This window comes from Cryptomeria japonica, chromosome 7 (genome assembly GCF_030272615.1).
Source record: "Cryptomeria japonica chromosome 7, Sugi_1.0, whole genome shotgun sequence".
In the NCBI taxonomy this organism is placed as follows: domain Eukaryota; kingdom Viridiplantae; phylum Streptophyta; class Pinopsida; order Cupressales; family Cupressaceae; genus Cryptomeria; species Cryptomeria japonica.
The window spans coordinates 797,977,005-798,000,209 of NC_081411.1; the positions used below are offsets into that span (position 1 = coordinate 797,977,005).

The following is a 23,205-nucleotide window of genomic DNA, read 5'->3' on the forward strand; positions in this document are numbered from 1 at the left end:
ATTTTTCATGGACTTATGTGGGACCTGGAATCATTGATCACTGCATTGATGAGATAGTTATTGCATTTCACATAAAGATAAATAAATATCCCTAAGAAGATTCCCTTGTGAAGTAGGAAACACATTTTATTAAACTAACAACCTCAACCAATAGGGCACCACTAGATTTAAAAAATTATGAAAAATTATGAAAATGATTCCATAGGAGTCCATTATTCACACTATGAAACACTATTGTATTGGATTAGATATTCGATGTGGTGTTCATCTCTAACAAGTGGAAGTATAGCCACAATATAATAAATCATAAGCTCTATAGCTTCTAACAACCCTAAAGAATTTTGAGTGTTCATGTCACACATTGCTTCTCTAATAATCTATTGCTAGTTAAGTGTGTTGTTTGACACATGATGATCTTATGTCGAATTAGTCCATTAATTTGCGTGGATCAAATATTCTTTTGAAATTTCTAGTTATTTACTTTTCATGTTGGTTGAGAATGATCACATACTTTGAAATATTTAGTTAATTTAGATTCACATTCATCTCAAAGAGAGACCAAAATTAATTAATAAATTTACATACTAATATCAATTCTCATTTAGTTGTAGAATTTTTTTGATGAAATGTCATAATAGAATTCCATATTAGCAAATGTTAGACTCTTGTTCTAAGTTTGACTCTCGATCCAATGTTTATTTCAATTTATTTTACATTTATATACACTTACTTCCATACATTTTATCTTATTTAAACACAAATTTTCTTATATTTATCATTTACACATCATTTATTTAAAAAAGATGTTGCCTTTCTTATTTAAGAACATTTGAATATACTTTTAATTAACAAATGAAATGCATAAGAAAAACTTCAACAAAAGAATATTTGAATTTGTAGCTTAAATGGAACTTATTGCACCATAATCATATAAGAAATTTGTACATTGTTTGCATGATATCTTTCATCTTACAACTTTGAAGCTAATTTGAGTAGCGGTTGACCTAAAAAAGGATTAACCCATACTCTAATATATGTGATAAAAAAACTCACACATCTACATCCACATATAATAACAATCGATTTCTAAAAGATAATGGAACTTCTAACCTACTCGAAGAAAGAAAATACTCTGGAACAGAAAAAAAAGAAAGGAAAATAGCGAGGACGAGCAGGCACGAAACATGGAACACCTCCGCAGTATCGTCTTCGCCTCGCTGCAATATGCACAGATGGTACTAAAATCTAGACAACTCTGTCATTTTTATGCTACTAAAAATGGTTAGAATTGTCATCCCTTGAAAGTCTGGCCGAACTGCCACGAGTTGGGAACCACCCCACGGGCAATGATGCTCCTCCCATCGCTGGTGGTGACTCTAAAAGACAACATCTGCCCCATCACGTTCAAATGGCTCTGCCAATTTTGGCCCCAATTCCGCTTTAGACTCTGCCCGCCAGAATTACTAGGGATTTGCGGGTCCTTGGCCTTCACGGAAACGGCTGTTGAGATACATGTGTCTCAGCCTTGCAATTTTTAGTAAATTGTTCCAAATATAGTTGGGAGGTTTTCCATGTGTCGGTGCCTTGGAAAAAGGTATTTGAGTTGTCAAAAGATGCCTTGTCCATAGTATAATATAGGAGGGTCATTTTTAGAGATTATATGACACATTTCATGTTAGTTATGAGGGTCAAAAATAGGGGATAAGAGTTTGGACGTGAGTAACTATTTTTAACCTAGTTTTCTTATCTTAGAAAAACAAATGTCAAGAGTGGGCAACACATATCATGGAGGTTTTTCCCATGGTATTGTAAAACCACAAATGGTTTTCAGGTTGTAAAATTCCTATATAATGAGAGTTTGGAGAGGAGTTTGTATGATGGAGTTTGGTTTGCAAGGTTGGGTGCTAGAAGGATGCTAGTGAAGTCTCTCTGAGCTTGAGTTGAGGTGATGCTTTTGTAAGAACTTGCATTGCAAGTGTATTGTAATCTCTTGTTGATTTGTTAATATACTATGCAGGTTTTAGAGTGTGGGGTTTTTCACCTGTATGGGTTTTCCCCACGATAATCACTGTGTTATGTGTTTCTTGTTTTATTTATACTCTATTTGCTTCCTTACAAATGGTATTAGAGCCTGGCTAGTTTTGGTTCTATTTGTTGGGTACAGGGTTTTTTGAGCTAATCAAGGTTTGAGTGGGAGCTTGTGCAGAATATTTCATTTCTGTATTGCGGGATTGTAAAGATTGTGGTATTAAGAGACAGAAGACAACTCCGTATTCTCCACAATAGAATGGAGTTGCAGAAAGAATGAACAGGACCTTGATGGAGAAGGCTAGGAGTATGCTAAGTGGTGTTGGTCTAGAACAAAAGTTTTGGGCTGAAGCTATAGCCACTGCTTGCTACCTGATAAACAGGTCTCCTACATCAGCTCTTGTTGATAAAACGCTAATGGAAGCGTGGTCGGGCCACAAGCCTTCACTTAGTCATCTGAGAGTTTTTGGTTGTGAGGCATATGCTCATGTGCCAAAGGAGAAGCAGACAAAATTTGATAACAAAGTTGTTAAATGTATATTCATTGGATACAGTTATAGTGTGAAAGGATACCAGCTTTGGGATCCTGTTGCACAAAAGGTATTTTATTCCAGAACTGTTATTTTTAGAGAAACTAAGTCTTCTTCTGTTACAGTGCAGCCAGAACAAAAGGAAGAAAAGAAAGATGTGATTCAACTACCTACTACACCTAAAAAAGTTGAATCAAGGCCCTTAGAAAGATAGGAAGTTAATGAGAGCTCTACAAGTTCTGCATCATCAGAGGAAGAAAAAGAACCTGAACCTGAACTTGTTCAAAGGTCCACTAGACAAAGAAAACCACCTAAAAGGTATGGATATTCTCCTAATGATTGGAGATGTACATTTGTTTTGAATGCTAATATTGATGAACCGAAATCTATAAAAAAGGCTCTTGGTATGAATGATTCAGAGTCTTGGAAAATTGCCATGGATGAAGAGATGGCAGCTCTTAAAAAGAATGACACATGGGACCTTGTACAATTGCCTGAAGGATGAAAGCCCATTGGTTGCAAATGGGTGTTCAAAAGGAAGATAGGTTCAGATGGAAGAATATAGAAGTACAAAGCACGTTTGGTTGCAAAAGGTTACTCCCAGGTTGAGGGAGTAGATTATGGTGAGATTTTTTCTCCTGTAGCCAAAATGACATCCATTCGTTTCTTACTTTCTATTGCAGCAGCTTATGATCTAGAGGTCGAACAAATGGATGTAAAAACTGCTTTCCTTCATGGAGATTTGGAGAAAGAAATTTATATGACGCAGCCAAAGAACAATGTGGTAAAAGGTAAAAGTAATTTGGTCTGTAAGTTGAAGAAATCCTTGTATGGTTTAAAACAAAGTCCTAGGATGTGGTACCAAAAGTTTGATACATATGTATTGAGTTTGGGGTTTGTGCAGTCTAAATTTGATCACTGTATATATTTCAAATCTGATGGCGATCGTTTCCTAGTTATTGTCTTGTATGTTGATGACATGTTGTTTATTGGGAAAGGAAAATGTTTGATTGTAGAATTAAAATCTCAACTCTCGGCAAAATTTGATATAAAAGATCTTGGTGTAGCAAGACACATTTTGGGAATGGAGATTGTAAGAGATAGACAAAACAAAAAGCTTTGGCTAGGCCAAAGTAAGTATGTTGGTACTATTGTGAGAAGATTTAATATGCAGGATTCTAGACCATTAAGTGTTCTTGTTACAATGGGAACAAAGCTTTCTAGTTCACAGTGTCCTACATCCCCATTGGAGATGGAAGAGATGAGTCGAGTACCATATCAAAGTGTTGTTGGAAGTTTAATGTATGCTATGGTTTGTACAAGACCAAATATTGCCCAAGCAGTGGGAGTTCTTTCCCGTAACATGTCTAATCCAGGAAGAGCACATTGAGATGCAGTAAAAAGAGTTTTTAGATACTTGCAGGGTACCTCAGAGTACTCTATATGTTTTCATGGAATAGGAAATGAACATTCCTTGGATATTAGAGGCTTTATGGATTCAAACTGGGCAACTGATGTTGATAGAAGAAGATCCACCAGTGCATATGTGTTTACATTATTTGGTGGTGCAATTAGTTGGATGAGCAAGTGACAGGCTGTAGTCGCTTTGTCCACTACAGAGGCAGAGTATATGGCAGCTACTCATGCCTGCAAAGAAGTCATTTGACTTAAGAGATTGTGTTTAGATATAGAGTTTAAACAGGGTGCAGTGACAATTTATAGTGACAGTTAGAGTGCAATCTGCCTAGTGAAGAACTCAACTTTTCATGCTAGGACCAAACACATTGATGTACAATATCATTTTGTGAGAGATATGGTTGAGGATGGCAGGGTGAAGCTGGAGAAGGTAGAAACTTTGGTGAATGTTGCTGATTCATTAACTAAGCCCATGAGCACAGAGAAGTTTAGATGGTTTTCGGAGTCTATGGACCTCTTGGCCCCTGACTGTTGAGTCCATGGTAATATGGATCCCCTGACTCTTGCAAGGTATCCGACAAGTGGGAGAATGTTGAGATACATGTGTCTCAACCTTGCAATTTTTAGTAAATTGTTTCAAATGCAGTTGGGAGGTTTTCCATGTGTCGGTGCCTTGAAAAAAGGTATTTGAGTTGTCAAAAGATGCCTTGTCCATAGTATAATATAGGAGGGCCATTTTTAGAGATTATATGATACATTTCATGTTAATTATGAGGGTCAAAAATAGGGGATAAGAGTTTGGACGTGAGTAACTATTTTTAACCTGGTTTTTTTATCTTGGAAAAACAAATGTCAAGGGTGGGCAACACATGTCATGGAGGTTTTGCCCATGGTATTGTAAAACCACAAATGGTTTCCAGGTTGTAAAATTCCTATATAATGAGGGCTTCGAGAGGAGTTTGTATGATGGAGTTTGGTTTGCAAAGCTGGGTGCTAGAAGGATGCTAGTGAAGTCTCTCTGAGCTTGAGTTGAGGTGATGCTCTTGTAAGAACTTGCATTACAAATGTATTGTAATCTCTTGTTGATTTGTTAATATACTATGCAGGTTTTAAAGTGTGGGGTTTTTCATCCGTATGGGTTTTCCCCACGATAATCACTGTGTTATGTGTTTCTTGTTTTATTTCTACTCTATTTGCTTCCTTACAACGGCCACCACGTCTCCGGCTCCTCCAAAACCAGCACCATCTGGTAATACTGCGACCCCAATATGGTAAACCTCATTCCTCCCTTCTTCACGCATTCCACCCGTCTGTACCGCACGGGTACAACGCCGCCCTTGTATAACGCAATCTGCTCGAACGCAGGCACCGCCAAGTCGAAGTGTGAGAGAGGAGGATTGCACCACCCGCCCGCATCGTTGGCCTGGGCAAAGTTGGGCGGGCAGAAGTTGGTGGCGGTGACGGTGACGGTTTTCCCTCGCAGACACCACTGCGGATCCTCCTCCGCCTTGCATTACAATTCGTAATATCCTCCGCAGCTCACCCCATCATTGAACAGTGCGGTGCTCAGAGCAGCCGTGTATATGCCGTACCCTTGCGCGGGCAGGTTGCCGTACCCACACGCACCTCCTGTGCATTCAATACAAACCGGATTTTTTTAAATCTATAACGAAATGCGTTGAATTTTTAAGATTTTGCACATGCATATAATGTAAATATACCCATAGTTCCAGACTCATCGTAGCCTCCATAGAAAGTGGCGTGGGCGTCTTGCCACTGCTGCTTCGCGTGGAAATGACTGTGGCCATCGCGTGCGCAAGCTGGGAAAAGGATGCACCAAAATGTTAATGCTAGTATTGCCAAAGCGACTGTATGTGCCAATACAGAAGCCATTCTTTTTTATCTTTTGTATTGTGAAGTCCTTCCTTTCTCAATGTTTCTTGTTACTTGGTTTCTCAAAAGCTGTGCAGGTTTGTACATCTAATGGAAGAAAGTTTTTTATATAGTGTATCACATTGAGGTCGGCAATTCTCTAATTGGCTGCACACTACCGAGAATTTTAACAGAAAAACAATAAAAGCAAACTTCTAGTGATGATGGAGGGAATGTTTTAGCTCCGCTGTTAACGGCCCACTTTCCGGAGGTCATTATACAAGTTTAAATAAATCCTGGTGTTTCTGTTGGAGATGTTTACCAGTCTGGTGATCTGGTCTTCTGATTTAGACAATGTCTTTAATGTCTAGTTTGTCGAACTGAATGTCTGTATGATATCTCCTCTAGGTAATTGAGATTGATAAAACAACAAATCCTCTGACTGCGCGGGAATGGCTTGTTTTATTCATCCCTATAAACTTCCTTACGACCTATTGCACCTTTTGTATGACAAAATACAAGTGTCTTAATATCTCTATGCAATAAATACAAATAAATTACTCCACTTAAAAAATTACTTTATTTTTTATTTTTTTATTTTTTTTCTTAGGCAAATAGGTGAATTTCATAAAAAAAATTTTATTAAACTATTGAAAAAAGCAAAAAATCTATTAAGACTACATTATTACTATCATATCATCATATTTTTATTTTATATTTATTCTTATAGATTATTTATATTGATAAATCGTCGAGATGTGATGAAAATGTTCAATGAGATGAATTGATTGAAATAATTACAAAGTTCGCTGATTGCATGATAGAGATAGACAAAATTGATTGATTAACAAATATAATATAATAATATAAAATTAATTTCTTATGATTATATAATTATCTTACTAATTTCCAAGAACTAAAATGCCATCAAAATAAAACAAAAAAATAATAATATCGTTCATTTAATACTACAAATTTATAAAACCCATAAACACTACTTTTAAAGCGACAACATTATTATTATTTTTTTCCACTTTAATCACATATCAAAATTTAGTTATATAACTCTAGTCAAACTTATCGCAATACTATGTCAAATAATGATATGTAATTGCATTAACATATTACATCAAAATGGGTTCATTTATTATAGGTATGGAATTTTTTTCATTATATTCTATCCTTATTTCAAGATATCATTGAAGTTAAAATGAAAATGTACTTCAAATTATATATAGATATTCTCAACCAACTTGACATGCCAATATTTAGGTATTTCAATAAGATATTTAGTCGATTAAAATTATTGGATTTAATGAGTGCAAGATCATCATCTACAAAACACACTCATAAGTGATAATTAAGATGCTAAAAAATAGAGTGATGTAACTTCACATAACAAATTGAATGACCTATCTATAAAACATAAAAATAATATGATAATTAATTTTGTAGGAATTGAAATGAATTTTATGTCATATTAATTTATTTAAATATAATTTTAAATTAATTAGATAAAAAAGAAGAATTTTTAAAATTCATTACTACAATTTAGAAAAACAAATTAGGTGTCATTATGTCTATTAAAGATAGAATAGTTTAGAAACCCTAATAAATATTTTATGTCATAATTATCTATACTAGAAAAATTAAATTTGTGATGATGATTAAAAAATTGTAGTTTTAAAAGTTCATATAAAATTCATTTTCAAATTATCAAATTTAGATTTTAAAAATTAACTTTAAGGGTGAAGATGTGGAAAACTTTAAGATAATATTTAAAAGTTAGTGATTTAATAAATTTTGGACCCTCGCTTACTACATCTAAGGTAACCTAAGTAATTTTTAAAAGGAATCCAAATTTGAGCTAGACCTAAATATAAATTTAAATACTATCATTTTTCCATAGGTTTTATTTCTCAAATGTCACTATTTTCTTCATCGTGATCTTGTGCTCGCCTAATCATTCTTGAATTCCTTTTCTGTTTATAATTCAAAATAATACATGGAATGGATAGATTTTATTGCATGAATCAAATAGACATAACTAATAATTAATTTTAATTATCTAAAAAAATAAGAGAGAGAAAGAGATTCCACCCCCAAAAATAATGATAAGTCAAAAAATTATCAATTATAGTGACTCCTATGACATGTTCAATACTATCATACAAATTTCTCTCATTATGAAAAAATGATATAGCATTTCTGATATGGCCATTCTACACTAGTTAATGTGAAAAATATGATCTATTTGTTTGTAGTAATGGAATATAATTCTATTCAATTGTATGCATCTAATGTGATTAAGATCCATCTAGGTATAATGATGAGTCTCTTTTGGTGTAAATAGAACTGTTCACCCAAGATAGTACTCATCCTAAGTGCAATATAGCATCTAATTATTAAAATTACTTAGGATAATGGGTTATTTGATCATTCTTACTTAAGCAGGTAATAGTGACATGTATACCTTGATTTAATGTACACAAGTGCTACCACTACCCCAAAATTCCTTGATTGATAATAGTTAGATGCCACATCTATTTAGTTAAGATTACCTCTTTCTAATTTAGAATAAGTTAAATCACCTCTTGATTAAGAGTGATTGAGAGCTAAAATCATATGTGTTTACCATACTTTATGTCATTAATTGATGGATACAAGAAACCTAGATATTTGTGCATTTCTCTTTATAAAAAAATTAATTATATTTTATATATAGAATAACATTATTATTAAATTTATTTTTGTGGCTAATTCATATACTTAGGTCCTATGATATATCTTTTAATAACAAAATCTAACATGCTATTGAAGAGATATTATGTCCTAGGTTAGTCCATTTATAGTTTTATAAAATCACATGGATGAGAGATTCTAGCATATATAATCAATGGTGGCACTATTTTGAGCTATTCTTGTATGTAAAATGGTTAAATTAACCATATGAATTATTTTTTAATATATTTTTTTAAATAAAAACCTAAAACTAACTAATTACATGAAAGCTTTTACTTTATTTTTTTATAAGAAGCTAACTATTAAAATATAGACTACATCAATATGTACAAAAGGACTTTAAAAAAATTAAAGGCTTCAAAACCATAATATGAGATCATTAAAGAATTATACCATTGACTATTCATCTCTACACATTCATATATTTCATTGTGCATGGCATCATCCTTAATAAACACAATATTATGAAGCTACAATATTGTGTTTAAATTTAATTTTGTGGCTAATCCATATACTTGGGTCCTATGTTGTATTTTTTATCACAAAATCTAAAATATTAGTTGAAGAGATATTATGTCTTGGGTTAGTTCATTTCTAGATTTATAAAATCACATGGATAAGAAATACTAGCATATATAATGAATGGTGACACTATTTTGATCTATTTTTGTGTGTAAAATGGTTAAATTAATTATTCGCTATCTTTTTTATATTTTTTAAAAAATTAAACAACCTAAAACTAACTAATTATGAGAGAATTTACTTTAATTTTTTATAAGAAGCTAACTACTAAAAAATAGATTACATTGTTATCTACAAAAAAGACTTTAAAAAAAATTAAAGGCTTCAAAACCATAACTATTCATCTTTACATATTCAAATATCTCATTGAGCATGAAATCATCCTTAAAACAAAATTGTGAAGCTACAATATTGTGTTTAAATTTACTTTTGTGGCTAATCCATATACTTAGGTCCCATGTTCTATTTTTTATCACAAAATATTTTACTTGGTATTCAAGAGATATTCTGTCCTAAGAGATTATAGCATATCTAATGAATGGTAGCACTATTTATAAAATCACATGGATAAGAGATTATAACATATTTAATGAATGGTAGTTCACTATTTTGAACTAATTTTTGTGTAAAATAAATTAATTAATTACGATCTATTTTTTTTAAAAATGAAAAAATTCAAATTAAACAACCTAAAACTAAGTAAGTGAGAGGCTTTACTTTAGTTTTTCTATAAGAAACTAACTACTAAAAAATAGACTACATTGTTATGTACAAAAGGACTAAAAAAAATTTAAAGGCTTCAAAAGCATAACATGAGATCATAAAAAATCCATACCATTAACTATTCATATGTACATGACATCATCCTTAATAAACACAATATTGTGAAGCTACACTATTTTTCCACATAAATTATGAACTTTACATTCTAAATTTTCATGAATTTTACTTATTATTGTGAAGCTACTATAGACACCTAAAATTGTCCTAGCCTAATTAAATAAATATTTTATTTATTTAATTATTTTATCTTAAATCTTCTATTAATTAAATAGATTTTTATTTATTTAAATAATTCACTAATCTACATCTAACCTTTCCTTATTTAAATAAGTATTTTTTATTTATTTAAATTATTATTTCCCTAAATTAAATAAATATTGGTCCCACCTCTTCTATTAATTAAATAAAACTTTGTTTATTTAATTAATTCATTAATTTTTTCCCCATGACACTTGTCATTCATCTCTTAATTTACCTTTAACCACCTCTCTAATATTTTTCTATTTTCTCTACCTACCCTCTAATCTTAGCTGACCATTTATCTTTCCACCTCGTCATTAGAAATATGTGTTTGGCTGTCATTGATGTCATCATTGATATCAAACCCAGTGATTCAGATTGGTCTGAATATAGTACACAGAGTGAAGGTGTTGTAGAGCAATGATATATATTTATGAAGGTGTTGCAAAAGCAAAATAGTGGAAGATAGGTATGTATGTATGAAGATGAAGAACCTTATTGTCATGTTAGGAAGCTTGTGTTGTAGTTGTTGCAGATGTGTTTTTCAGAAGGATGTTGCTCTGAAAATGTATGTTGCTAGTATGTGGATATGTTTTCATGTTGACCAAGTTTTGGATTCGGTTGTGGTAATTGATTTTTGGTACTCTGAAAGTTGTACGCGAAAAGTATACTCAGTGATGATGGTGTTTGATAGTGTTTGTAGTGCTTTGCATTCCTTCGTATTTTGGTTTCTAATGATGATCTTTTGGCAAGGGAGAGTAGATGGTTGGCTAGTGGATATTGAAAAAGAAAATTATAATATAGATTTTTCTACTTGAATCATGTAATGATATGTGCCCTTTGTCCTTGATGTCAAAGGGGAGAGATACTATGAGAGATATTGCTATGGAAGCAGAGAATATTGCATTATGTATACGTCAGTGAGTGTTGCCATCAATGACAAAGGGGGAGATTGTTGGCAATATGTGTTGTCATTGATGTCAACCTAATCTATTTGATAATATATGTTGTATTTGTGGTTCTTGATTGATATTGAGGTTTCATTGGGGATGTGGTTCCTAATTGAAGATAATGTTAAGGTTTCCCTGTGAATATGGTATTTGACACTACCAGCTTGCTAACCCACTTGCTATAGTAATGGTGAAGTTGTATTATGTCTACACTAAGATTGGCTAATGGTTATCTAAAATGGGTTGTCTACCCGCTTGTTGTTGATTCTCTTGGTGAAGTGTTGTCACTCTAAGGAAGACTATGGACAATATAGAGTATGTCTGATATGTTCTTCTATAAAGAAATGATTACAAATTGTGCAAGATTTCATGGATATGTTGAGAAGATGCTTTGTTCTTTGTGTCCACCATCTTTGTGTTGATATCTAACATACTTTTGGTGACAAGGTCGACAATAGTGATATTTATATGTTTCTCTATGAAGAGAGTTGATGAAGATATTTATTCTTACATGATTCTAACATTTATCCTATCAGATATGCAGTGGTATAGAGATGACTGATTCTTGATTAGTGCATTGAATAGAAATGATTGTTCCAATGGTTAAGTGTTTGATGGTAATAGTGGTATGACTGACATGTATGGACTGTATGTGTGGTGGAGTAGATCATTGGCGATGTGATGATGAGACTACATTGTATATTGCTTGTCATGGCTATTGTTTGTATGTTGTTTTCATAATTTTCTTAAATAGTAAGAAGAGGTTGATGAGAGGAAAAAATGGATGTTAATTGTATATGGTCTATATATGTCTACCTCCTTTGCGCATACTATTTATATTGTGTTGGCTATACTAATGGTATTGTTAATGATGGTGGCCATGATGATATATTGATAGGTTGAGATATTAAGATGATTATTAGATGGATGACAAGATAATGAAGATGGTGTACTAAATGAGAAGGTATTATTTCTAGAATTATTTGGTGAACCTGAAAGTCTAATGGAGCAAGTTGGTATAAGAAATGTGTAGACATGTTTGCCTGGAAGAATGCTCTACATTCCTTCACTTTAGAGGATATGGTCTTGCAGACTTGGATATAGTTTTTATGTTTTTTGGACATTACACTCCTATATTTTTTATCTCTGGTGTTGCAACTAGTCTAGTTAGTAATTATTCTTGGTTGATAGTATGGTTCACTATCAAAAGTGGTCTGGTAAATTCTCTACATTTGTTTGTGTTTGTATTTTTGGTGTTGCAACTTGGAGGACATGTTTAACAATGTCTCTTTTGTGTCTTAGTTCAATTATCAAATGGTGTTGTGGTCTACAAGCAATGATGTTGTGTTTTGTATTTGATTGGCTCTCAAAATTGACGTGTTTAGTATCAATTATGTTGTGCCACTATGATATTGATATGAATAATTGTAGGAAGGATCTATGAGTGGTGTTAAATGTTCATTGAACATCTTGGTGTACTCTACATGATCTCAGATGATATGTATATTGTCACATGGTGGTTGGAATTTTTGTTTTCGGGTAACTTCTTTGGTTCAACTGACTAGGGTTGTTCTTTAGCATGGGATGAATACATGGATGTCTCTGCCTACTTAGAAGTTTGTGTTGCATTGATTTTGGGTCATGTATTCGCATGTGTGGATCCACATTAGGCTTTCTCATCTGGAAGATATGTTTTGGACCAACCTATGGTGTGTTGTTTGGTGTTTATACATGTTACCTTGTTATCGTCCTTTGGAGGATGATTGATAGAACATGGATTGTTCCTACCTACTTGGAGAGAAGTGTTAATATATTTTAAGGTCCTCTCTATCTCCTAGATTGGACCTCTTTCACCATAATTATTTATTGGTGGCTGATTTGATAGGACCTATATATCTCCTTTGTTTTGGCCGACCTAATTGATCTTTGTAATGAAGAAGATAGCATATACATAGAAGATAAAATTGATGTTGATGGTGTGAGTATGAGAGTGTATGTTAAAGTGTGTATGTGAAAAGGAGCATGTTACGCCTACATGATTATGAGTTGTAGATTTCATTTATGACTAAGTCAATGTGTGGTGATTGTTGTGGATTTGGTCACTTGAGAAAATGATTCAAGGATAACTTCATGTTCGGAAACTATTAGAGGTTGTATTACTAAAGGCCTACCTGTTGTTGATTCATATATTCATTGTATCCTACTCTCAAGGAGTGATCTTCGTATTCCAGCTTTGTTTCTAGTCCTAGAATTGTGCTCTATAGTCTACAAGTCCTTCAAGGAGCAGTGTGTGTCCTTGGTAACTTGATCCTAAAACTATATTGTAATATTTTCATATATTGTGAGTTCTTTCACCATGGTTTTTTCATGTTTGGGTTTTCTATGTCAATTTGGTGTTATCTTTTGCATGGTTTTTTACTATTTTATCTTTCATTGTTGCTAATAAGAATAAGGTTAAAGATTTTGTGGATTAAGTAATAAAGATTAAGTATTTGGTATGGACTTATTCACCCCACTCCCTCCCCCTGCCCCGCCCCAGTCACTCCTAAGATGTGTTCAACTAATTGAACATGACAACTCCCACTAGATGAAAAATAGCATGTGTAAACAAAATTATCTAGTAGGCTAGTAAAAATAAACCAAATATTAGATAAATAAATCCAAATACTCCTTTCATGAAGGCTTCGAGGACTAAGCATTTCTTTGAGGTTTTCAACCTCTTCCCTACTAGGTGTAATATCTCTCACATCATATCATAGTTTTAGTGGATGTTAATTTCTACCTAAAGTTTGACATAGGTAATTTCTTATAATAAACAACATTTTTCCCTCCTTTTTGAGTGCAGATTATAGATTTAAGTATTGAAAGTTGTAGACTTGCAAAGTATAGACTTAGACCTATATTTCTAGATTTTGAACAATTAGAAACTCATGAAATATCTCAATTAGCACACCAATCTAACACTTTTTGGATGAATTTTGGAGAGTGAGATTTGAGGAGCATTTTGATCCAAGATTTGAAGTCTCATTTTACAAGAAACCAATCAGGACTAGGGTACCTAACACACTAGTATACCACTCTCAGACCCATATTTCAATGGCAGGTACCTTTTCTATCTTACTTCTTGTTCCACCTTTCTGTGTTGAGTTTAAATTCTATATTTTTCTTTTTATGTTGAATATAATCAATTCCTTAGCATTTTATCTTAGTTCTTGTGTCATTTCATATCCAATGTTAGTAGATTTCCACAATCCATGAGATTGTTTGTATTTCTTTTGGATTTGATTGTCAAAGTGTTTTTTGCATCAACATTTCTGATCACACTTCATGATCCATCATCGATGTAATGGTGAAAAATTAGGGTTTCCACCATGTAAGGAAGAAACCAGTAATTTTCTAACTTAAAGACCTTTACTTTCAAAAGAGGGTTCCAATCCAATAGATCTATTCACAAACCAACAAGGATTAGGACTAAGAATTTTGATTGGATTGGGAGGGTTTTAATAATATCAATTAATAAACCCTCTTTTGTAAGTTGAGCCGCAAATTTGGATCTAAGAAATATAAGAAAATTCAGACTTATTCCCAGAAAGAGCTCCTAAAATGTCAAGACCATGGCACCCATCGTCGTGGTCCTCCGAACTTTTCGCACTCCAATGGGGGATCAATTCATCATTGTAAATAATGCTTATTCTGAAGATCACAACTTCGTACCTATTTTGTACACATAGAAAGAAGTAGAAATAAGTTGGGAATAGGCGCTTGCCAAAGTCAAACCCTGATTTAGGAATTTACCTTGAATGAAATGTTGCAAATACTAAAATAAATGATGGAATGATGTACCTTGAATGTGCAATGATTGATAATGATCTTTTCTTCTTGAATGTAACCATATATATTGTATGAAATGGCATGAATATGACAGAACCCTAACCACACACTCATGCTTGCATATGAATGATCTAATGTTGCTCCAGAATGGATAAATGAAGAATATCCAGCCTTGAAGATCTCTAGCAATGCATGGTGATGAATGCTTCAATGCTTGAAAGATAGATTTCTTGAATATGGATTGATTGAAAGCCTTATTGTTATGATTCTCTTATTTTTATGAAATGAGATGGATGTACCTCCTTTTATACTTACCCATCAGAAAACATCTTAATTTTCCAATATAGGCCGACACAGAGATCACATTCCCGCCAACTCATTGTGACCATTAAAAGGGAACAAATTAAGGTCCTTTTTGAGGAGGACCAAGGCGCCATGCCCTGGTCCTATTGAGGATCATGACACCATGCCATGTTCCTACCCCATTTAAGGGTTGGAACAAGGAGGCTATGTGATGTGAAAAGTGGAAATGAGGCTAGAATTGAATGGTATGAGCATAATTAGGTCCTAGTTTGGCTTTGAGCCATGAATGCTGAGACAATGGCCCAAATGTAGACCAAATTGTAAGGGAATGCAATTTAGGATGCTAGATTTATACCCCTTTAGCAGGGATATGAGCCTATGCAAAAACTCACAGTAAAGTAGACGAAAGGGAGATGAAGAAGAGGAGAAATGAGGAGCATAATCACAAGGAGTATAAGAAATCACTAATTTCGAGGGACCAAACCCCCAATCTTAGAATCTTAACTCACTCAAACATATGCAAGGACACACCAAACAAGACAAAAGCCTGAAGACAAACAAAAAGGCCAACAAAGACAAATAAAGACAAAAGGCAAAAGGCACACAACACAAAGGCTAAAGACCAAAGACAAGACCTCAAGTCAACTAGCTAAAGAGACCTCAATATCAAAATGTCTCAACCACTACTATCATTCTTGAAAAATGTCATCTCAAGAACACAAGTGATCACATAAAAGAGAAAAGCATGCATCATCCATGAACCATCAATAGAAAAGCTTGAGTTCATGGGAAGAAGGAAAGAGACAACATGGATACATGCTAGATGTGTTTTTCTAGGTGATCCATGTGTTGGCTATTTGGAGGAATTGAATATGTGTTGTATTGATTTTTGTCATTGATGTCAACACTAGCTATTTTGGATGCTTTACCGACACCCTTCTGGTCCCGGTAGGATGTGTGGTTTCCGGTTGGTTTGGATCTGGCATGATTTGGTATGCTCTGTTATGGAATTGGCTTATTCTTGATACTCAAGTTTATATTCAGTGAGTTGGTTTTGGTTTGGTGATCGGATGCTATCCTGTTTTCTTGCAAGCTTGGTTTGTGGTTTTGGCGAAGGGTTTCACCGGTAGAGCTTTGATGAAGATCTTTGATAATATGCATAAGTGGTGTTAGTGCAGTTTCTGGTGGAGATTTGGGATGCTGATGGTGATCATGTTCAAGAATTGGTGGATGGAGATCATTGCTTTAGCATGTGGACCTATATTGGGTCCCGGTTGATCTAGGTTATGGACCGACTTAATGTAACACATGGATTGGACATCTCGATGTGTTTCTAAGATGTCTATTGGGTTGAATACTATTTGTTTGGTCTAAGGATGACATGTTTTGTAATTATGTATTTGGTTTATTATTTGGTGGCTGACTTGATTGTTTATGGTCGAGGGTTTGTATATATATGATGTAAGATCTCATTGCAGATCATGGTAATGAGAATGGGATATGGATATGTATTGTACGAATAATGTAATATCATTCAGGTAGAGGATTTGGTCGATCATTGGAGATCGAGTTGGGTTTATGTAAGAGAATTTAGTCCTCCAGCATTGAGATTAACCGAAACTATACTCAGGCATAGGGGATGGTATCTTTGGAGTTCATTCATTCTTCCAGATTATAGTCTGGATTTCTATATAGTCAGTAAGATTCCTTTTGTGATAAGTAGTGTGCTCTAGGCTGTTGGCCTTCCTTCAAGTGGAGGCCCCTCAATTGTAACTCAAATACTTACTGTAGAAGTATTATTTGATTGTGGGTAGGCTTCCCACTATGGTGTTTCCCTTTACCGGGTTTTCCACGTATAAATCTTGGTGTCATGTGGATGGTATTTATTCTCTGATTATTGTTTATGCTTAATTGGTTTAACTGTTATTCTGGTATTTGGTTTAAACATTCTAGTATTAATGTTTTGGGTTCCGGTATTAAAGTTTTAATTGCTAAATGTTTTGGTAATTTGAGAGAACTGATTCACACCCTCCCCCTCTCAATTTTCTTCCAGTTATTTGAACTGTCTAACGATTAGTATCAAAGCTCTAGTCCTCTCTACAAAAATCTTAACTGCTTGAGGAAGATCCTATGGTGACTAACAGTTCATGTTCATTTAGTTCATTTGGAGCTATCTTTCGGAGAGATATTCCTAGGCTTGATGGAACAAATTACACAGTATGGAAGATTCAGTTGCAGACTCATTTGAGATGTCTTAGCAAGGAGATTTGGGAGATCACACAGAATCATGTTACACCTCATAATCTGGCATCTGGAAACCCTCCTTGAAAAAACTTGGATAAGGAGTTTGAGAATGATTGTAGAGAAAGAGAAGTCCTCTTTTGTGCACTTTCTGATCAGGAAATAATGGGATTAACCGAAAAATCATCTGCAAAGGTTGTATGGGATAAGTTGGAGACTCTTAATGAAGGTGACCCTAATGTGAAGATTGCTAAACTTCATGGTTACTGGGTGAGATATGAAAACCTGAAGATGGAAGAAGATAAAAGGATTACTGCATTCATGGAAAGGGTAAATGAGATTGTTATAGGAATTCAATGTTGTGGTGAAACTCTGAGTGAAGATGAAATTGTTTGTAAAGTTTTAAAAGCCCTAACACCGATTTACAAGATGAAGGCTACTGCAATTAATTAATTAAGAACAATGGCTAATACTTCTATCAACAGTGATGTCTTGGCTGAGAAATTATCTACGTCTTGGCTGAGAAATTATTTGCTTTTGAGATTGAAGAATTTGGACCTTCTGGAGCTGTGAAAACTGAACCTTCTTTTCATGCATCTGCATCATCAACCAGTAAGCAAGATTGGAAAGATTTATATGAAAAGGAATTGGATGATATGAAAAGAGAAGATGATGAGTTTGAGTAACTTGAAGCACTATTTGCTAGAAGAGTACCTAAAGGACCGCTAGGAAGTAAGTATGGAAGAAAAACACCTTTTAAATGTTTTGCATGTAATAAGATTGGTCATTTTGCATCTAGATGTCCTGAAAGGAATTCAAGATTTGAAGAGAGAGTTAGAAAATATTTTAAGTCTAACCTTTGATGATGAACAGACAAAAGACTCTGCTAGTGGTTCCGACAATGGGAAGGAATGGGTGTTCTTGGCTATCAAGGAAGATGTTTTGGCACTGGACGAGAATGTACCTGAAGAGAAGGCATTTGCTACTAAAATTGAAGACAAGGATGAATGGGTAATTGACATTGGATGCTCACATCATATGACTGAGATAAAAGGAAGTTTCTATCTTTGCAAAAATTTTATGGAGATCTAATTAGATTTGGAGATGAAAAAGCATGTATGATCAAAGGAAAATGAACTGTATCATTGGATGGTAAGGACAATACTGATAATGTTTATTTTGTTGAAGGTTTGAAGCATAATCTTTTGAGTGTAGGACAATTGGTGGATAAGGGATTTCAATTACAGTTCAAGGATGGAAAATGCAAAATCATTAATAGATCTGGTTTGGAGATTGCAACCGGTACACAAGAAAAAAGTAATATATTTAATTTGAATTCTGGTAAAAAGACATGTTTGATTGCACAAATTGATGAGAGTTGGCTACGGCATAAGAGTCTATGTCATGTGAATTTTGATTGCATTGTGAAGATCAGTTCAAGGAAGGCAGTTAGGGATATACCTAAAATTGTGAAGCCCTATAATCCGGTATGTAAAGAATGTCAAATAAGAAAACAAGTCAGAACCTGTTTTAGGAGTATAAAAGATAAGAGGCTTTTGAAAAGTTTAAAAAATTTAAGGCTAAAGTAGAAACTAAGACACGATTGAAGATTAAATGTTTGAGGTCAGATCATGGTGGAGAATTCAGACAATTTTCTGCTCCCTGGACACCTTAGCTAAATGGAGTCGTGGAAAGGAAAAAAATAATGGAGTTGTGGAAAGGAAAAAAATAACTATCTTAGATGCTGCTAGAACAATGATGATAGAAGATAGTCTACCTAATACCTAATGGAGAGAAGTAGTGAGCGAAACCGGTAAGACACCTTATGAATTATGGTTTGACAATACACCTATAGTTAAATATTTCAGAATCTTTGGTAGTAAATTTTATATCAAGAAAGATGATATCATTGGCCAATTTTATCATAGATGTGATAAAGGAATATTTCTTGGTTATTCTAATGAAAGAAAAGCATATAGATATTATAACAAGAGATTGCATAGAATTGTGGAGAGTGATAATGTCAAAGTGGATGAGCTAAATAGAGGTCAAATCAGAGTTTATGAGAAGGAACCAATGGTGGAAATGATTATATCTAAACCAGTAGCATCTTTACTAGAATAGAGTGTTTTACCAGTTACTCTGACAATATCAAAAAATTCAACAGTAACCGAAGAAACGAGAAGAGGAATAGATAGTCAGAAGACTCCTAGGTATGCGAGATTGAATCATTCATAAGATCAGGTCATTGAGGATAAAAACAATGGAGTGATGACAAGAAGAAGACTAGGAACTAATGAGGTATGTTTAATTTCTCAAGTTGAACCAGTATGATTAATTGAAACATGTTAAGATGAACGTTGGTTGAAAGGTATGGAAGAAGAATTGAATCAGATTGAAAAGAGTAACACATGGACTCTAGTTCCCCCACCTAAAAATAAAAATGTTATTCGAACTAAATTGGCTTTTAGGAATAAATTGAATAAAGATGGTCAAGTTGTAAGGAATAAGGCTAGATTGGTTTGTAAATGATATTCTCAAAATGATGGAATTGATTATGGAAAAACTTTTTCACCTGTAGCTAAGATCGAAGCTGTAAGATTATTTCTTGCCTGTGTTTCCCATAAGAACTACAAGGTTTATCTGATGGATGTTAGATCTTGGTATGCAAGGTTGGATACATATCTTTTGATGCTTGGTTTTACTATAGGTAATGCCAACAGTAATTTATATCATAAGATCACTGATGGTGATATACTGATTATTGAAGTTTTTGTTGATGACATTTGTTACCAAAATTTTCACTACGTTTCAATTTTGGTTGAAAAGCACATCTTTCTAACTGATTCATTATCTTTTAGTTTTTAAAAAATACAAGGGAAAAAATATCATTTTTTTTTATTGATCATAAATAGATTTCACGTCCTTTATACATCAGAAAGTAAGTGTAATCAATCGAATTTCAAATCTGATCTCTCACACAAGCCATGAGAGTAGCCTTACTCTTTTCTATACAAAGAGAGCAGAAATTAAAGGAATAGGGAAGAGAGGTGAAGCGAACTAGTTGTTGCCTCCGTGCTGACTATTTGGGGTGCATGTCTTGTTCTGTTTGTGTAGCTCTGAGTCTCCATGCTTTCCGAGTAGCTCCTGAAACCTGCATGCATAAAACAGTAGTTAGATCCAATGGATCTAAGCAACGACTGATCATTCTTAACCTCCATCACATGTGCTAGTAATATCTGTTGTAAGTTTGCAAAAAGAAAAAAAAGGTCATACCATCATGCCATATCTCATGAGAGTCAGTGGTTTTTCTAGTATGTTTTCTTCATGTGCAGATTCAAGTAAACCATATTCATTTTAAGCATGTGGGGTACAATGGGCTCCCACGAGGGTTAAGCTCAGCATGTGTGATTGTGATAAGAATGCAATAGCCCTTGCCTACTTCCTATGGTGATCACAATAAAGGAATGCATTCCTTATGGCTGTATGTTGATAAGAACATGCAGATATTAGATGTCCTTGTCAGCATACGGTCATGGACGAAGGGCATTCATTCACTAGGATCATCACAAAAGAAAGAAAGGAAATATTACATGGTCATTATGGTAATTTCAATGTTCAAGAGGGTTACATTTCAGTAGTGCAAAGTGTATTCACAGATTAAATGTACTTAACCACTTTTGGGCAAGACAGGAGAATGTTTTGGAGCAAGTGCCAAGCAGATAACAATGGAATAGCAATGAACATCAAGGCACGTCATCCATGAAATGAAGAGGTTTCATTCAAAGTCAAGCATTTCATTAAAGCTGAGGTAATGCATTCACATATGGAGTGGCAGACATATGCAGGTGCCATGATATCAAGTGCAAAAAGTGAAACTCACAGTGCAATAATGGAAACATACAGGTTGCAACAGATATCTCAAAACAGGAGGAGAAGTCTCAGTTATTACAGTGTTCCCATATTGCAAGGTAATTAAAATGGGTATGTGCAGAGTTTAAAATGGAGAAATCAGAATTCATGTACCAAAGTAGCTAAACTTTTTATCTCAGGCATACATCAAATTGAGCTACAACAAAGAGCATTATTGACCAATGGTGCAAATATTTCACAACAACCATTTTGGCATTTAACAAAGCAATTTTCAGATTCAGAGATATCTTAAAAAGGAAGCCCCTCTATGATAGAAGTCAGGTAATGCAAGATGCAGAACTCATAAGAATAGCTTTTGGGCATCTAAATGCAATCAATAGTGCTCCAGAAGAGATCATATTACAAAGAAATAAGAAAGCAAATTCTGATTTTGTTACAACATGTAATACCCATCTGGGTATTTTTCCACACAAGGGTCCTCATTTACAAAGTTATCATCATACAAAATCCCTTTTAAAGTTCAGAATATTGCAGTTAAATAAGGAGGGCCGATCTGTCAGATGCAAGTAGTGGGGGTCAAAACCCCATGAGTTCCAAAAACAAGAAATAGCCTACAACCCCCCAAACCCTATCGGGTTTTGGTTTCTTTTTCAGATCTGCAAATACAATCCAAAGATACAAGATCTCCATTGCATATGAAGGAAGGAAAAGCATTCAAGCTATGGCGGCCGTGAGGGTTTTGACCTCAAACCATACAAGAGGCCGAGCTTATAAGCATCTTACAGAGCATATAATTATTCAAATGGTAATACACAAATGCAGGTAGAACCCCATCATTTGGGGGTAGGGATACAATAAAATTCTTAAGAACTGATGTTTGAAACAAGGAGGGTGTCATATCCCTCAGATTGACTCAAATATTTTGAACCTTGTAGCTCAAAACTAGTGATTTCGTAGGAAATCAAAATGAGCCTCATAACCTAGCCACAAAAAACCCATCTTTGGGTCGCTATTTCTTTTACATACTCTCCAAAAAGGGAAGAGAATACACATAGAATACCTCTGCAAACATAGTGATTTGCAAACCAACAAATCAAAAAGCAAAAAATGGTGGCATGAACGCTTTTTTATTGCAAATCAAAGCAAAGGAGGCAGATATCACAACGTATGAAATAAAGCTAGGCGTCAAGAGCCATTACCGTTCAATGAAGATCACAACTAAAGAGTTGCAGGCTCAAAATCCCTCTCAATAGCACCTTTCCCCCCTTGCTAATCGTGGCTCCAAATCCCTAATGGTGGCGCCCCTGTTCTCTTGCCAAGTTCGAATGCAAAGTGGAAGGCAAGAAATGGCTTAGGGTTTCGAAACCCTAATTCATTTCTCTTTTTGCTTTTGTTATAAGTGATGGATTTTATCTATCTTTTGCTTGCCATCCGACTTTTTTAGTTTAGATTAAATAATGTATAAATACATTATTTATGTTTTAATAATGTATTGATATATTGTTTAATTTAAACTAAATTCTATATTAATGCATAATCCTTAATATATCATTAATTGATTTTTTTTATAAATCAATTAAAGATATTGAAATTTTCAAAGGAAGTAACTGTATTATTGCATTTTTTAAAGAAAAAATTGTAAATTAGTATTATTAATTGATATTGTTATAAATCAATTAATAATTTTATTTTTTTTAATGCAACAGCTGCTGGTGATTTTGTTTAGTTTGAAAAAGAGGGGGGCCAGATATTTTTGGAAAAGTAAAGGGCATTTAATGGGTCTTTTTGACTAATTTAATGGTCATTAATGGTGCATTTAAGGGTCATTATGATGGCACATGGGGTGGCTTAATTTTAGCCAAGTGCATTCCCTT

The 23,205-nt window shown here is 34.0% G+C and overlaps 1 long non-coding RNA gene and 1 pseudogene across 1 annotated transcript; both read right to left on the reverse strand.

The window, feature by feature from the left end:
* Positions 1-958: 958 nt before the first annotated feature.
* LOC131057376 (expansin-A2-like) lies at positions 959-15,351 on the reverse strand (annotated as a pseudogene).
* Positions 15,352-21,671: 6,320 nt separating this feature from the next.
* On the reverse strand, positions 21,672-22,774 carry LOC131057161 (uncharacterized). Its single transcript, XR_009108916.2, has 2 exons — positions 22,531-22,774; positions 21,672-22,393 (listed from the first exon to the last, which is right to left on the reverse strand). It is a non-coding gene; the product is annotated as an uncharacterized LOC131057161 (long non-coding RNA).
* Positions 22,775-23,205: the final 431 nt, after the last annotated feature.